The sequence below is a fragment of the Miniopterus natalensis genome, chromosome 10 (genome assembly GCF_054644295.1).
Source record: "Miniopterus natalensis isolate mMinNat1 chromosome 10, mMinNat1.hap1, whole genome shotgun sequence".
NCBI lineage: Eukaryota > Metazoa > Chordata > Mammalia > Chiroptera > Miniopteridae > Miniopterus > Miniopterus natalensis.
This window is the reverse complement of record NC_142090.1, coordinates 24949833-24962631: the sequence shown is the minus strand read 5'-3', so window position 1 is coordinate 24962631 and position 12799 is coordinate 24949833. Positions and strand designations below refer to the sequence as shown.

At 39.6% G+C, this 12799-nt stretch overlaps 2 pseudogenes; one reads left to right on the top strand and one right to left on the bottom strand.

The window, feature by feature from the left end:
- Positions 1-7749: 7749 nt before the first annotated feature.
- Positions 7750-9094, bottom strand: LOC107524869 (E3 ubiquitin-protein ligase ZNF598 pseudogene; annotated as a pseudogene).
- A 19-nt stretch (positions 9095-9113) lies between these two features.
- LOC107524868 (transmembrane protein 132A pseudogene) overlaps positions 9114-12799 on the top strand; it is a 49837-nt pseudogene continuing 46151 nt past the window's right edge.

The following is a 12799-nucleotide window of genomic DNA, read 5'->3' as shown; positions in this document are numbered from 1 at the left end:
GTCGCAGATATCCCAGGTAGTGGAATTGTCACTGTTACATCTCCTAGGGCAAGAGAAACAAAAGAAAAAATAAACATGGGACTACATCAAACTAAAAAGCTTCTGCACAGCAAAAGAAAACAGCCTCAAAATGAAATGGAACCCCACAGTCTAGAAAATATATTTGCCAAGGACAAATATATTGTATTTGTATATTGTATCTGATAAGGGGCTAATTTCCAAAGTGTACAAAGAACTCATACTACTCAGCAAGAAGAAGACAAACAACCCTATTAAGAAATGGGCAAAGGACCTGAATAGCCCCTCTCCAAAGAGGACATACAGATGGCCAAGAGACACATGAGAAAATGCTCAAAGTCACTAATCATTAGAGATGCAAATTAAAAGGACAATGAGGTATCACTTACACCTGTCAGAATGGCTGCCATCAACAAATCAACAAATGACTCTTGCTGGAGAGGATGTGTAGAAATAGGAACCCTAGTACACTGCTGGTGGGAATGCAGACTGGTGCAGCCACTATGGAAAACAGTATGGAGGTTCCTCAAAAAATTAAAAACGGAGCTGCCTTTTGACCCAGTGATCCCACTTCTAGGAATATATCCTAAGAATCCTGAAACACTAATCAGAAAGCCTATATGCACCCCTATATTCATAGCAGCACAGTTTACAACAGCTAAGACCTGGAAACAGCCCAAATGCCCATCAGTAGATGAGTGGATAAAAAAGCTGTGGGACATTTACAGCATGGAATAGTATGCAGCTGTAAAGGAGAAGGATCTCATACCTTTGGGACAGTATGGATGGACCTGGAGAATATTATGCTAAGTGAAATAAGCCAGGCAGCGAAAGACAAATATCACATGATCTCGCTTATATAGAATAAGTGAGAATCTATAGAACTTAATAAACGGATGAACAGAATAGATTCAATGACATGGAAGCATAGATCAGTCTGACGAATGTCAGAGGGATGGAGGAGGGTGGGTGGGTGGAGGGGGAGAGAGTAACCAAATAATTTATATGCATATATGCACAACCCAAGGACAGGAACAGTGGTGGGGAGGGGGACAGAGGAGGGGAATGGGAAGGGGTGGGTTGGGTCATTGGGGACAAAAAGTGACATCTGTTTTATTATTTTATTTTATATCTTTATTGATTTCAGAGGGAGGAAAGAAGAAGGAGAGAGAGAGATAGAAACATCAATGATGAGAAAGTCATTGATTGAGCTCACAACCCAGGCATGTGACCCGGCTGGGAATCAAACCCCGATCACCTGGATCCTAGGTCGACCCTCAACCGTTGAGCCAAGCCAGGCCAGGCTGTAATATTTTAAAGAAAAATAAAATTAAAAAAATAAAAATATAATTTATATATATGTGTGTGTGTGTGTGTGTGTGTATAATCTCCCTAATTTATGGCCAAAAAATGCAGACTAAACAAATCACTCTTTCTAATGGAATGGAATTATGATGAATTATTGGTTGATTATCTCATATTGGGAACCACCACTAAATCTATTTGTAAAAATATCTTTGAAAAAGCAAAGTTGTGCTTTCAATTAATTAAGAAGGCTAGGGTGTGCTTTCAATTAATTAAGGGTAGGTTGGAAACATTATAATTCTCCCCTTATACAAAACATAGCATGATATTTTCTTAATGGTTCATCATTAATTTTCTGAAATTCTTCCTTGTTGCCTATAAAAAAGAAAACTATATAATTAGCGTCAGTTTTATCCTTTTGCATGTGGCAATTTATTTTCTCATTTATTGTGAAGAGTATAATTTCCCCATTGTATATTCTTGTCTCCCCTCTCATAAATTAATTGACAATATATGCATGGGTTTATTTCTGGATTTTCTGTTCTGTTCCATTGTTTCATGTGTCTGTTTTTATGCCAATACCATATTGTTTTGATTACTTATGGTTTTGTAATATAGTTTGAAATCAGGGAGTGGCATGCCTCCAGCTTTGTTCTTTTTTCTCAAGATTGCTTAGTCTATTCAGGATCTTTTCTGCTTTCAGAAAATTTTGAAGATTATTGTTTTCTATTTTTTTTTTTTTTAAGAATGGCATTGGAATATTAATGATTGCATCAAATCTGTATGAATATTATTTTTATATTTTTACAATATTAATTCTTCTAGCTCATCCATGAACAGGGAATACCTTTCCATTTATTGGCATCTTCTTCAATTTCTTTCATCAATGTCTTACAATTTTCAGTACAGATTTTCCCTCTTTGGTTAATTTTATTCCTGAATATTTTATCCTTTTGATGTAATTGTAAAGGGATGGTTTTCTTAATTTCTCTTTCTGATAGCTCATTGGTATATAAAGACACAACTGATTTTTATACACTGATTTTGCATTCTGCAAATTTACTGAATTCATTTCTTAGTTCTAACAGTATTTTGGTGGAGCCTACTATTTTATTCAAATAATATTATGTATTTGCAAACAGAAACAAGTTTACTTCTTCCTTTCTGATTTGAATTCCTTTTAATTCCATTTGTTGTTTAATTTCTCACTAGGACTTCCAGTGCTGTGTTGAATAGAAGTGGTGAGACTGGCCATTCATGTCTTGTTCTTGATGTTAGAGAAAAGATTTTTAGTATTTCACTGTTGAATAAGGTGTTAGCTATGATTTGTTATATATGGTCCTTATTATATTGAGGTAAGATTCCTCTATACCCAATTTGTTGAAAGTATTTTCATGAAAGACAATTGAATTTTGTCAAGTGTTTTTTCTGTATCTATTGAGGTGTTCATATAAATTTTATACTTCTTGTTATTGTGGTTTATCACTTTTAAAAAAAAATTTGGAGATGTTGATCCATACTTGTATCCCTGGAATAAATCCCACTTGATCAGGTAGGTGTATGATCCTTTTAGTGTATTGTTGATTTTGGTTGCTAATATTTTGTTGAAGATTTTTACATCTATATTTTTCAGGGATATAGGTCTGCAATTTTCTTTTCTTGGAGTGTCCTTGTCTGAATTTGGTATCTGGCTTTGTTCTGCAAAGTGAATTTGGAAGTGTTCTCTCCTCTTCTATTTTTGGAAACGTTTGAAAAGGATTGGTATTAGTTATTCTTTAAATGTTAGGTAGAAATCACCAGTGACACCATTTGGTCTTGTATGTTTTTTGGGGGGGAAGTTTTTGATTACTGATTCATTACCGATTCATGCTTAGCAATACATATGTTCAGATTGTCTATTTCTTCATGATTCAGTCTTGGTAGTTTGTATGTTTCTAGGAATTTATCTGTTTCTTCCACTTTGTCCAGTTTGTTGACAGAAAATTGTTCATTGTAGTCTTTTTATCTTTTATGTATTCCTCTAGTATCAGTTGTAACATCTCCTTTTCCATTTATTATTTTATTTGTTTGAGCCCTCTTTTTTCTTTGTAAGTCTATCAAAAAGGTTTGTGTATTTTGTTTATCTTTTCAAATACACAGCTGCCCTTAGTTCCATTGATCCTTTCTATTGTTTTTTTGTCTGTATTGCATTTATTTTCACTCTAACACGTTATGTTCCTCCTTCCACTACCTTTAGGTTTAGTTTTTTCTTCTTTTTCTAGTTCTTTGAGGTTTAATGTTAGGTTGTTTATTTGTAGTCTTTTTTTTTTTTTTTTTTTAAATATATCTTTATTCATTTCAGAGAGGAAAGGAAAGGGAGAGAGAGAGATAGAAACATCAATGGTGAGAGTTGTCACTGATTGGCTGCCTCCTGCACGCCCCTGACTGGGGATGGAGCCTGAAACTCAGGCATGTGCCCTGACCAGGGAATCAAACTGCCATCTCCTGAATCATAGGTTGATGCTCAACTACTAAGCCACGCCTGGCTGGTCTTTTTTTTTTTTTTTTCTTTTTTCTTAATATAGGTTTAGTTAATATTACTTCCCTCTTAGAACTGCTTTTGCTATATCTGACAGATTTTGGTAAGTTGTGTTTTTGTTTCCATTTGTCTCAGATATGTTTTCATTTACCTTTGATTTCTTGTCTGACCCACTTTTGTGCAGGAGCATGTTATTTAAGTTCTACATATTTGTGCAATTTTTCATTTTCTTCTTGTAATTGCTTTCTAGTTTTACACAACTGTGTTCGGAAAAAATACTTGACATGATTTCAGTCTTTCTACATTTATTACAACTTGTTTTGTGGATTAACATATCATCTATCCAGGGAAATATTCCATGTGCACTTGAGAAGAATGTATATTTTGCTATTTTTGGATGGAATGTCCTCAATCTGGGGTTATTTGGTCTGCTAAGGTTACCTGGTTTAACGTGTAGTTTAAGTTCAAAGTTTATTTGTTTTTTACTTCTGCCTGGATGATCTATTGATTGTTGAAAATAGCATATTAAAGTCTCCTGTAATTGTTTCGGTGTCTATTTCTACCTTAAGATCTGTTAATATTTGCTTTGTATATTTAGGTGCTCCTATTTTGGGTGCATAAATGCAATTGTTATATCCTCTTGAAAACTGAACCCTTTATCATTATATATGACCTTCTTTTCCTTTAACTATTAGCTTTCAGAACTAGGTACTGTATTTGGTATCCTCATACCCCTAGTGAGTGTCTTAAAAATTAGGATGCTACATGTGGGGTTCTTCACTCCTCAGGGAATAGCTAGGAGTTGAGGATTCCCTCCTGATTGTATGGCGTTGTGTTGGGATTAGGGTTTGTAATGAGAGTGTGTCTCAGCCTTCCCTGCTTATTTCTATTTGGATATTTTCTCATTCATCTGATGTGTAGTTCAGCTAGTTCCTGGATCTCTTTCACAGGGAATTACTTTGTGTATAGCTTTACATTTGTGCATCCCTGTGAGGAAGAAAGCTGAGAAGCCTTCTGTGTCTCCATTTGGTCAACTTAGAATCGATATAAATTTAGAAGCAAATGAAAACTATTCAAAAACATCTTTTTTAAAAAGCAAATTACCTTATGGTTGTTTATTTATTAACCAAATGTATACTACCAAAATACTAACAACTGTGGGCGTTGCTTAAAGGACAAAAAGTCATTATTTGTTTTTTTCAGGAGAGATAATTTGTATTTATTTGTTGAAAGGAAAATAAAATCATACAAGCTGGAATTTGGGGGAGAATGATAGGTGAATGATCCTTCTTTCCAAATCTCACAAAACCTTATTCTAGCATGTACAGTTGCTAAATCATTATTCAATGCATGAGCATGAGCAACAGATGCAGATATTCTTACTGATTAATGGGTTATGGTTATATTTTTGGTGCTTTTTGTGTGGAAACTACACAACTATTTATGTTGTCATGACAAGGGTACTGTGGTGTGATAAAGAGATATAGAGCTACTGCTTCTTGGCTATCCTTTCTGCCTTATCTCTGTGCAGATCTTTTATTGCACTGCTCTCCCACCTGTATCCTCCACTCCCTGACATAATACGTCCCTTAATGCGTGAACTGGAGGTATTTGAATATTTTCTTTTTTCTCCTTTATCATGTAGCATTTCAGATTAGGTTTTGCTCTCTGATTATCAGATGCAATAGCACCAGTAAAAGTATTATGTCTCTTTCATACATATCTGGGCACTATCTCTTGTTCCTCTAGGTTGTTGTTTTTGTTTTTGTTTTTGTTTTACTTTTGCTAGTTTATTTGGGGAATATTTGGGGGCTTTTGGATTTACTATTTAGGAAATTAATTTGAAAAGACTGAAGAAGCAAATAACTTGGGTCAAGGAAACCAGTAAGGTCGTTTTGCTTTCTTTGCTTTAAGTGCACAGCAAGTCCTCAAATATCATTGTTTTCTTCACAGTCATTTTCTTATAACATTGATGAGATGCTGTAGGGAATTGTTTATGTCAATTAGCCTATGGTAAAATCTATTTTGTTATATGTTGTTTGTCACAGTTTCAAGAACTTATCAGCATGTTAAGTAAGGACTTACTGCACTTTTGCTTAATTTCATTTTGACTCTTACCCACTGGAAAATTTGAGTTGGTAGCTTAAATTTATGTGCTCAGATTTTTGATCTGTAAAATGAAATAAGTCCTGTAAAGTGTTCAGCAAAGTATCTTGCACATATAAAGTACAGCAGGTCCTCAAATAATGCCTTTTTGCTCAATGTTGTTTTATTATAATGTTGATGAGAAAGAGAAAAAATTGACCCCCAGCAAAGGCTACTATCTGTGTGGAATTTGCATGTTTTCCCTATGTCTGTATCTCTTTTTTGTGGGGGGGACTCCATTTACCACCCACATCCTAAAGATTTGCATTTTAGGTTCATTGGCATGTCTAAATTGTCCCAATATGAGTGTGTGTGTGTGGTGTGTGTGTGTGTGAGCGGCCCTGATATGGAAGGATGTCTTGTCCAGGATTGGTCCCCATCTTGTGCTCTGAGCTGCCTACCTGGTTAGACTTCGACCAACCACAGCTCTGAACTGGCATAAGTCAGTTGCAAAATAATCACCTTATTTGTTTTTATTAATATTTCTTAAATATATGTATAGCTCACATTTATTTCAATTTTTAATGTTAGAAGTGCTTTGAGTCTTTTAGTTTGGTGATGTTTCTGTGATCAGAAATATGCCATAGAAACTTATCTCTTGTTTATACCAATTAGCCTATTGTAAAACTGGTTTCCTTATACTGTACATTGTTTCTCTTTAAGTTGCAGTTTCCAAGAACCCCTTAAGGACCTTCAGTGAGGCCGTATTGTATACAACAGCAATTTTCAACCTTTTTCATCTCATGGCACACAAACTAATTACTGAAATTCTGCAGCATATCAAAAAAGATATATTTTTGCCAATCTGACCAAAAAATGTATAATTTTGATTCACACTGGACAGCAATTGTGTTGGCTGTTGTCATTTTTTATATGACAATCTAAGAGAGAAGTCAGTACCCCTTACTGAATTCGTATTGTATGTGTGTGTGTTGTTGTTGTTTTTCTTTCATTATTGCAAAATAAATTTATTTGAAGATAAACTGTTTTGTAAAAGGTCAGAAGCAATTTGAAATCCCATATTCAACTTGTCTCACAGAAAGATTTAATTTCAAGTAGCACAATTTTGTGTCTGCTTTTTTAAATTTTTAAAATATGTCTATTGATTTCAGAGAGAGGAAGGGAGAGGAAGAGAGAGACAGAAACATCAGTGATGAGAGAGAGTCATTGATCAGCTACTTCATGTAGGATCCCCAGCGAACCCACAGCCAGGGCATGTGCCCTGACTGGGAATTGAACAACTACCTCATGGATCATAGGTCCATGCTCAGTCACTGGGCCATGCCGACCAAGCTGTGTCTTCTTTTGATCTGAACATTCTTGAGTCAGGAAACAGCTAGCTGTTTGCACAACACAATATCTTACTCCAGCACCAGTGGACCCACAGCTTCAGACTTGAACTCCACAGTCCTGTAGCCCTCAGTCTTGTGAGGTCCTAGATCCAGCCATTGTGGCCACTGGCTCTGACAACATGGACAAGTCCCAGCATCCTGGCCCTTCCTTTCTCTGGTACCTCCCAAAATCATGAGATACAAACCAAGACTGGCGCGCCACTGAGGTAGGGGTATCTGCCCAGTTCCCTGAAGGAAACCAGATGGACTCCTGCCTGACAATGTGTTGACATGGTGGGCTGGGCGGTCCCTGTGACCCCTGGCAGGAGGCTAACCAAGGGGCTTGAGCAGGTGGCCTCACTAGGGCCTTACTTGACTGCCCAGCAGCCCAGGAGAAGAAGGACAAGGAACAAAGGAAGCTCATGGGTGTGGCTACTCCTGCCCAAATAGTGGGAGCTTTGTAAGGGTCCTGGCAACAGCTTGCAGGAAGGGCCAGTCATCATTCAGAGCAGTGTGCAGGGCCTGGTGGTGGCTGCCATCACCATTTGGGAGCACCTGTTGTCTGGCTGGGTGAAACAGCAGTCCATGCCTGCTTACCAGGTGCTGTCTTCCCACTCGCTCTTTTTCTTCTTGGCCTTGGTGCCAGAGAGCCTCCCTTGGCCTGAAGTCCATGTGTGCAGACAGCAGGTCCTGCTGCTTGGCCGTTGGGCAGGAGCACCAGAGCTCATTGAATATTTTCTGCAAGTTCTTCCCCAAGCAGGTTCTGGCAGCTCTTGTTATATTGGGCTGCGGAGATTATTCTCTGTCTAAATTCTGGCAAGTGACTCTTGAACTCACTGAAGTGGGCTTTGTCACTGCAGGAGGTCCTGGATGGGCTGGATGAGCTTCAGGTTCTTCTCCCAGAGACTCTCGGGGTCCAGGTAGGCCCGGGGCGCTGTTGTCAGCCTGAATGCTTTTGTGGTGATGGTAATGTTGGGGACACAGGCTGGGTGGGGGCTGAGCAGGCTGGAGAAGCCTTGCTAACTTGGGGTACTAAACCCAGCAGAGGTGGGGGTAGAGTGGCCCTTAGGAACACCGCAGTGCCAAAGCATGGGGGAGGGGCCGTCCTGGGCAAGAAGGGTGCTAGGTGCTGGGAAGTCTCCCTGGGACATGGGGAAGCAGAGGGACCCCAGGGGCTATGGGAGCGCAGAGGGTTCCTTGGGGGAACTCTCAGAGGCAGAGCAGGAGGGGGTGGCGATAGGGGTGGGGGTTGACCATGACAGCGGCTGGCCGTTTGGCTTTGCCTGTGGGGGCCCTGGGATGGACATAGCTGTTCAGGCCCTGGGATCCCATCTTTTTCAAGGAGCAGTGGCAATGGTGATGCGGCACCTAGTTTCTCAGAACCCACCTTTTTATTTTTGCTGACTTTGGTGAAGGCTCCTAGGGTCCCCACACCCTTGAATCCTTCTTGAGCCTGCTGCCCTCCTCCCCATCCTCATTCTTGCATGGTCCTCATTCCTCTGTGTCTCTTGCGGCTGCTTCAAAGCTACTGAGGCCCTGATAGCAGGTACCTCTTCTCAATCTTCTTCTCTCTTGTACCTCCAGCTTGCTTGGTGCCTCTTCTGAGCTCCTTGGCCACTGGCCTGGCCTGCTGGGCCCTTGCGATTGTACCTGTCCACCTGATGATCCCTTTGTGAGTACTGTGCATGTAGCTGACTTGCCTGTTGATCTGGAGGTTCTGTGGGGCCTGAGAGCAGCTCCGGCTGTGGCAGGCTGTCCTGTGGACCCTGAGGTCCATATCTATAGGTACAGAAGGCATGGGAGAACTACTTGATGTACTGCAGGGAATGAGTCTCCCAGAAGTGCTCACGCAGATAAGCAGTCCCCGTAGTAGTCCTGGACTAGCCTATATAACAGGAGTGGCAGAAGTAGTGGTTTCATGCAGGTGCTTTGGCAGCTCAGCCTGGTCGAGGCAGCTCTCTTTGCAAAACTTCCAGAGCAGGTGCTGGTGGAGCTACATGTCCTGGGATCTCCCAGCCTGTGGTGTGGCACCAGGTGCTTGTGTGAGTACCACTTGCGCTCATATGGGTGGGGTGTTTCAGGCACAAGGGGCATATGCAGCAGAAGAGCTCATGCTGCTTCCACATAGTCTGCTGCAGGTTCCGAAGAGGCCAAAAGGTGGCAGCTCAGGGCACCTTAAGCACTTGTGCTACAGCAGCTACTGTACAAGGCAGACATTCTCCCGTCAGCAAAGTAGATACATATACTTCTCACGCTGCAGCTGGTGGATGGGGATTGTGGCCAAGTAGGCTCCTGAAGACCAATTGGCACAGCTTCTCCAGGCACAGTATCACTGTTTGCACAGCACTCATATCTATCTTGGTTGAGCAGTGGTAGGGAGCATACCTGGTGGTCCCAGCGGTCCAGCGCAGTGGCCTCCAGGTCTCCTCAGCACAGTGTTCAGCTAAGGCTGCCTTGCTCTGGGCTGCTGGTCCTCTCCAGGCCTGCCCGGCAAGGTCACTGTCCCTGGTATTGCATGTTTTAAAAATTCTTGAAGGCACACTGGTTAAAAATCTCTGGTATATAGTGTGTGCTAACTCTGTTTCAGTTGTTTGTAAAATTTCAAAGTAGTCTACTGCCTTAATTGGCAGGGAGCAAGACTTGCTATGTGTTGAATCACTCATCACTGTACATTTATGTATCATTCATTAAGGAATGAATTCTCCAGCTGAATTACAGTATTTTAAGAATGGTTATTAAGACAACCTACAGCCCTGCCAGCATGGCTCAGCAGTTGAGCATCTACCTATGATCTAGGAGATCCCCTTTCCATTCCCAGTCAAAGCACATGCCAGGGTTGCAGGCACATGCTAGAGGGCGTGCCAGAGGCAGCTGATCAATGACTCTCTCATCATTGATATTTCTCTCTCTCTCCTTCTCCTTTCCTCTCTCTGAAATCAATAAAGACTTTTTTTAAAAAAAGACAACCTAGAGGAGATTACTGGTCACATATTATATGTATCATATTGAATTAAGTGCCAGAGCCCTTTAACTGCATTCTCAAGCGGTAGACACTCTAACTGCAGAAAGAAATCAAGGGTAAGCAGAAGCAAGAACAAGTATAATGTCCAGCCAGGATCACAAAATTGTTTCTCTATTATTAACTCTGTTTCCATGAGGAAATCTGTTAACGTTTTGATTCTCTCTTTTTCATATCTACAGTGAGAATTACAACTCCTCCTTAACTTATAGCAGATTTAAATTCGAAGCGGAAATGAAACAATAAGGTGATACCCTTTTGAAAACTGCTAAATACTGTACCAGCATCTAACTTGTATAAGCCAGAAATATAATCTTCATTAGAGAAGGAGTAGAGCAGCATGAGAAGGAACAATCAGAAATTTGGGAAAGAAAGGGGAGGATTAAACTTCATGTCCCACACTCTTCCAGAAGGTTGCAGAACTAGAAAGCTGAGAGAAAAGGTGCTTGTCTCCAATGCCAGGAGGAAGGGCCTGAAATCTGGAGAAGATACCAGAGTACAGTTTGCCCTGCTATATGATGCAGGTGACCTAATGGACTGGACTCAATTTTTCTCTATAGGGAAAAGACATTTAGTTTGCTGAGAGCATCATAATGAGAAATTCTAAAGCATATTTATAATGACACTTGAGGAAAGGAAAAAACAATCTATTTTATATTTTTATGAACATGGGGTAACAACATAGGTGTTTTATCGTGTTAATTAGATGCTGGAATGCAGCCTGTGTGTTGTTAGCATCAAGGTTTATAGCAGAAGCAGCAGCTGCTTCTGTCTGTGAGGATCCCTCCAAGTCACTGAGTTTATATCTGGTATCCCAGTGAGCTCTTCCAATCCTTTGGGTTAATTATTTAATTCTAATCTAATCTCTGGAGCCTACCCCATTGCCTTTGACCAAGCAACCATCTAATTTGACAGCCATCATTTGACTTTGTTGCCTATTGGGCTCTTTCCTATGGTGTTTACTCTCTATGTCATGGGTTTGGTTTGCTCGCATACTCTATGGATTTGATGTCCTTGCCTCAAATAAAGACATCTCAAAATTTGGCAGGAAGCACTTTCAGTTTAGAGATTAAGTGTCTATGAGAAGGATGAGACAGGTAATTGTCATCTCTTGGTAGGAAATGAGCACTTTTAGGAAAAGCTAACAGGTCCTTTGGCACCATGTAAAGGTACTGAGGGAGCTGGCCAGGTAATAATGCAAGTCACTACACCTGAGTAGTTAACAATACGTTGGCTTGCGAAGTCGCCTGTATTTGATTTAGTTCTCAAAAATGCTGGTTTGGATCTGTACTTATTTCTTCCTTATAAACTTATGAAGCTCTGTTATTCTTTTACTTTTTCTTTTATTTTGTGTGAAATAGAAGACAGTGTTAACTGATGCTTGTAAACACTTTCTCATATCTAAAAATCTGTGAAGAGAGGAGTATGCACAAGAAGAAAACACATTACTATTTTATTTTACTGTGGTAAAAGACTTTACATGAGATCTCCCTCTTAACATGTTTATTATTAGTGTACAATACAGTATTATTATCTATAGGCATAATATTGAACAGTAAACTTCTAAAATTTATTTATTTTGTCTGACTAAAATTTTATACTCCTTGACACTTTGCTTTAGTGGCTATTTTGAGTGATTTCCCATAGAAAACTAACATATCAGGGTTACTTCTTGTAGTGGCAAGGGGCTATGTCTTAAGTGGACACAGAATTTGGAGGTTGAATATGTATTCACCATGCACACTTGAGATGGAGTTGAGGCAACAAAACACTATTTATTGGAGCACTAAGTGAAACAGACAGAGTAAAGCAACATGAGACAAAGGGTAGAACAAAGTAAGGCAAAGAGTAAAGCCAGTCCTCACCTCCCAAAGAGTGTTTCCAAGACACAGGGGAATTGAGGCAGCACCTTGGCTTCAGGTATGTAGGGCTAGCGTCTCCCCAGCAGAGAGTTCCTTCTAGGGCCCCTTGGGAAGCTGTTTTTATAGGGTTTCTTATAAGTACTTGATTTATGGAGTTTCAACAGCTCTATGCCATATATGAGGTTTCTATAGCAGCAGGGCAACCTACATGTGGTTACCAAAACCATGGAGGGGTGCAGAACATTTATAGAACACAGCAAGTGGAAGGCACAAAGGGGGACCTACTTCCTTTTGTATTTACTTAACACTTCTGTCCATATCTTCTTTTATAGTCATATTTTCAAGCAGAAGAGTGTTGTTCTTAAAAAAATCAATTAAAGTATATGACTATAAGTTAAAATGAAAACAGAGAAAATGAACAAAGAATAAGGATAGATTGGGAAAATTGGGAGTGAAAAAGTCATTTATATTCTCTTGCCCATATATTTTTCTCTAGACTCTGTCCTAAGTGGTAAGTTTAATGGAAATATCTACTCAGAATTTCTAGTTTCAGTATTATAACTAAAAAAAATTTTGAGAGAAACTGCTGTGGTATAAAAAA